At 47.9% G+C, this 5,008-nt stretch overlaps 1 protein-coding gene across 2 annotated transcripts in view; it reads left to right on the top strand.

Moving 5' to 3' along the window:
• Nucleotides 1-5,008, top strand: part of LRPPRC (leucine rich pentatricopeptide repeat containing) — a 92,905-nt gene that overhangs the window by 1,015 nt on the left and 86,882 nt on the right. The window contains exon 1 of one of the 2 annotated variants that reach the window (XM_027903595.1): nucleotides 3,037-3,059. The exons of the other annotated variant lie outside the window; for it this stretch is intronic. The gene's annotated coding sequence lies outside the window, so the exon portion shown is untranslated. Of the gene's footprint in view, nucleotides 1-3,036; nucleotides 3,060-5,008 lie in introns of those variants that run through there. 2 annotated transcript variants of the gene reach the window in all.

Below are 5,008 nucleotides of genomic sequence, written 5' to 3'. Positions count from 1 at the left end.
ACTGTAGCATAAGCTACTTTAGCTATTTCATACACATGAGGGTTTATTTGAAAGAAGGAGAGGAAGTGAAGAAAGCTCTAATTACCACATTATTAAAATTCTTGCTTTGGAAATTCCCATGACACACTTCAATTCAATTTTAGAAGGTAATATTAAGTGTTTATGATAAACTCTCAATGCACCTAAGTAGAAACCTTATCAGAACTTAACAGTTCCAGGAGAGGTAGTATGCAGGTAGGCAATGTCCATCTATTACCTTAAATAACCAGAGCCATTCTGCGGCCTTTGAGACAATTGGAAGAGTTTGGCCAGAGTCCTTGCTTATAAATCCTCCCCCTCTCCAGCACAGTGTGCCCATCGCCAAACTGACTACTGGCAATGGTTCCAAGCTGATTGATGCTAATTCCTCAAACTATGCCAGGCAATTATCTGGCATAGGCTGAAACTATTGTAGAGAAAGGAATCAGTACCAGAGATACAGTCCCAGATCCCAGGAACATAATCTGGCACTATTTATTATTATCCCCAGGGATAGTCTCCTGGAGATTCTCAATGAAATTCCCTGAGCAGAGTGAATCAGGCCAACACTTTTGGAGTATTTGATCTGCCTAGAGAGGGGAAAAAATAACAAGTCAGCAGAGGATATCTCTTGCTCGTCTGGAGCTTTCTATTAATTATTTCCTTTGGTGGTGAGACCCATAGAGCTTTCCCTAGACTGCTTCCTTTATCCAGGCTTGTCTGCCACATCTTTCCTTCCCATCTCTCTTAGTCTGGACTCATTCACATCTGTTTCTTTTCACTTGTCCCTTATGTAGCTGACCACAGCTTTTCCTTCTACAATGCCTTCCTTTCCCTAGCTCATATTTTGCAGTCTTCCTACTTGGAAGAGTATCTTCATCCTCCTTGGGTATGTTTGTGCCTTTGGCCTTTTCCATATATCTGTACCTGTATATTTTACCTCTGGACTTGTATTTTCTACAAATATGGCACAGCTACTGTGCTGAGGACCCACAGCTCTATAGCAAGTTTTTTGTCCATACTGAAATTCTGGTGCCTTTCACATTTTGTGTATGGCTCAACTCAAGTGTGGTATTGCTAGAACAAAATGCTCACTCTTCACCCAATAACCTCTGTATCTCAGCTTCTACTAACGACACTTCCATATAGAGCTTTCTCCAGATTCTTGCATCCAAGTGCTAATATTTTTTTCCCCACAAATAATGTATCTAACAATTCATCTTCTTCATCCAAAGAACTAAAACTCTCACCTATACTCGATAAACATTATGTCTCAATTTCCTAATTAAAATTTTTCTTTTTGAAATCTTGATGTGATCTAGGTTCCCTCATCCATTTAAAGAACTTCAACAAATGTAATTTCTTATCTCTCCACTGCTTCATCTATATGACATTTTAAATTAATTCCCCAGGACCTCATTTCCTTTTCACATCGAGCAAATAGATGTCTTTACCTCTAAACCAGAATCATGTCTATGGCTTCTCAACTGGGCAGTGAAAAGGTAGCTCCTCTCTGAGCAGCCTTCATTTCACATCCAATTATTCACCTGGATTGTCAAACAAACGCCTTTGCATTTTCTTTGTCCTTTGGAGTAATTCTTGGTCAGCACCTGTCCCACTGTTCTCTTTCTAAAACACTTCTTAACCTGTTCTTTATTGATTTAGCAGCACTGAAGTCTTAGCAATGAGAACTTATTATTTATTATGCTGACCAGTGTAATTTAATTATTTTCTCTTTATCTTTCAGTCCTTCACTTTACCACTTTTGGTCCTTATTGTAAGCAATGTAGACATTTTTTTATTGTGTCACAAGAGTGAGCTCCCAGGGGCTCTAATCCATCATCGTTTGGTGAGCACATAGCTAATTCAGCATAATAATTAGCATTAGGTTTGTACTTGGGTTAAAAAGTTTTGCTCTTCCTCATAAAGACTGAACTCTTTATTCCATGATACATTTATTCCATGATACATTTATTCCATGTGATACAGCAGAAGCCACGATAAGCAGTAACATCACAAATACTGTCTTAGTAGCTGTAACTCATGATTTGGGGCTTGACAGTAAAAACTGTTGAGCATCCAGGACTTTCTAAATAACAAAATGGGCATCCATAAGTTATAAAAACTGGGCCCTTCGCATCTTGATGATAAGGCTTTACAAGTCTTTCCACGTAAAGAGCAATTGAAAATGACTGGCTGAAGCTCAGATGCGGGTGGCAACTCAGTCAATATAAGCAAGCTCAGGAAGGGATTTACTGTTGACATTTGGCTTAATTAAGATTCTTCCCTCTGCCAGTCACTCCCGGGGGGGAACAAACGCTGCTTCCCAAGCCCTGCTTCCTTGCAGCGCGGCGCACACGCCGGCCAGCGCTGAGGGCAGAACGCGGCTCTTCCCACCAATCGGCCGCAACAGCCAGAGATTTTCCTTGGCGCGCGTGCGCTCCAGCGGCCACGCTCTGGCGGGGTCTCGAACACCGCACGGGCACTGCGGGAGCCCCAAGCACCGCCGGGCTCCCGGGGGAGCACCACTTGGGCCGCTGGGCTGGGAAAGCCAGGCGGGCAGGAACAGCACGTCCCGCGGAGCCGCACGGAAAAGCTCGCGGGACCCTTCGCTGGGAAAGGCGGCGCTTCCCGCCAGGGCTTCCCGGCGCCTCCTCCCGCCCCCAGCATCCCGCGCTCCCGGCGCGCGCCGCTCCGGGTTGGCTGCCGGGCCGCCCAACCCGCGCTCGCCCGGGACGGCCCATCAGCCGCGCGGCGGGGGGGAAATCAGCGGCGCGCCGGTGCCCGAGCGAGCTCACTGCGAAGCCGGAGCCGGCGGCCCCCCCTCTACCCCCCCTGGGGAATGGTTGGCCCCCGTCACGTGGGGGCGGCGGCGCGGCGCGGCGCCGGCGCGCGGCTCACGTGCTGCGGGCGGTCATGGCGGCGCTGTTGAGATCGGCCGGGCGCCTCCGGGCGCTGCGCCCGCGCCTCCCGCCGCTGCTCCCGGTCCCGCTCCCGCCGCTCCGCCTCCGCCCCGCCACCCGCACGCCGGGCCCCGACAGGTGAGACCGCGCGCTGCCCGGGGGGGCTGGCGGAGTCGGCGACCTGCACGCCAAGGGCACTGCCGGCCATGCCGCCGGGCCCTGCCTGCTGCCCTCCGGGGCTGCCCCGGGGGCTCCGCGGCACCGCCCGGCCCGGCCGCCTCGCCGCGTGTGCGCGGCCTCGGGCTGAGCGCGGGGCAAAGGCCGCGCCGTGGCCTCGCTGCCCGCCGGCCGGGCCACCAGGCCGGACCGCGCCTCCCGCCACCGCGTCCGGCTGGGCTCGGAGCAGAGCCCCGAGCGCCTGGGGATGCGGCTGTGGGGGGACACACAGTGCGGAGGGGGAGAGGAGGAGTGGGGGGAACACTAGATGATGGAGTGGAGTCGCTATCCTGGAGGTGTTCAGGAAACGACTGGACGTGGTATTTTGGTGCTCTGGTCCAGGTGACATGGTGGTGATCGGTCGCAGGTTGGACTCGATGATCTTGGAGATCTCTTCCAGTCTAAATGACTGTGATTGACTGTGGGTAACTGCAGAGTTGGAATCTGGGCTTCCTCCCCGTGCCCTTTGAGTCCACTTTGTTATCAGGAGGAACACACTAATTCTTTTGCCCTGGTTCCCTCTTGCATCGCGAAGGTAGGATGGGAAAACTCAGCCCGCCCCGTCTGTGTGCATCCAGGCTGTGACTTTGACCACGTTAATATGTGATTGGTGCCCTGCAGGAAGCCTGGAGACAACAAACCTTCATTAACACAACTACAGACACCCAGTGCTTTGTGAGCTGCTAAAATAACTTAGTGCTTTCTCCAAAGGGAGAAAGTTGCTCTGTCCTGACTTTCTTGTGCCGTGTTATAGCTCTGAGGCTCCCTCTAAGTCAATGTAACTTAACTGTTCTGTTTTTTTTTACCAAGACTTTTCTGTAACTCTAAGTAGTTCAGCAGAGAACTTGGTGAGTTCTAGAGCTGGTTCAAGAGGAGGGATGGGAACAGAAAAGAGTGAGCTTTTGGATCTCCTAGGGGAAGTCTCATTACCAAAATAAAGACGTTGTTGCTACCTGCACTAGCTTATCAGTCTTACTCTCGGGCTGCTTTTATTTGGTAGCATGACCAAAATCTTACCTAAAAAACAGTAGCCAGTTTTCTACTGGCTTTAATCACTGAAATGTATCACATGCTATCAAATGCTATAGTTGGTGTGAAGAATGGAGTAGACTGGTTCAGGAAGGACCAGTGAACTGGGAGGATGTCTGCTCAACAGTTGGCAACAGCACCACACATTTAGTTGTCTGCAAATCACGCATAAACCTTTCTACTTTCTAGTAATTAAATTGCGTTTGCCTCAATGTGAAGCTTAATTCTCTAAATTAATTTGTTTCAAGAAGTGCTATTCATTGAAATTCATGTATGACTTGACAAAGGACTAAGTGCTTTTTTTCCCTAATTTTTTTCCATTTCTGGAAGAAACTTCAAAAGTGCTTTCTGCAATGATGTTTTGGCTCTAACAGTGATGCTCTAGACCGCAAAGTGTAACAGAAAGGTAGCACTTATGAACTGAAATTGCGTGTATTAAGCATATAATCTCATTTTTTTTTTGCCTTAAGTAACTATTCATTGTTGTTTCTTTTTTACTTAAGCCTTAATTTCTGGAAATGGACTTCCTTTGAAGAATAAGAATGACACATGGACTACACTTAGGCTTGCTGTGCTTACTGTTTAGGTCTCAAGATTTTGAGAGTGAAATGCAGTCCACTGCAGTAAATTCCAGAGACTTCATAAAGTTCTAGTGGGAATAGTAAGGATCCTCACACGTTTAAAGATTAAATAAATAAAAAGGAATGATTATAATTTTGCAAGAGAACTGTGTATATATGTTTACATATGCTTGATATAGTTGCTTTAGCATTGAGCATAATGAAGTCAGTTCAGAAGTGTCTATGACTGATTACAGATTACAGTTGCAGAGAAAATGCGGA

Source organism: Empidonax traillii, unplaced genomic scaffold (genome assembly GCF_003031625.1).
Source record: "Empidonax traillii isolate 1590-97213 ecotype Southwest subspecies unplaced genomic scaffold, ASM303162v1 scaffold984:size454904, whole genome shotgun sequence".
In the NCBI taxonomy this organism is placed as follows: domain Eukaryota; kingdom Metazoa; phylum Chordata; class Aves; order Passeriformes; family Tyrannidae; genus Empidonax; species Empidonax traillii.
This window is presented reverse-complemented; position numbering and strand designations above follow the sequence as displayed.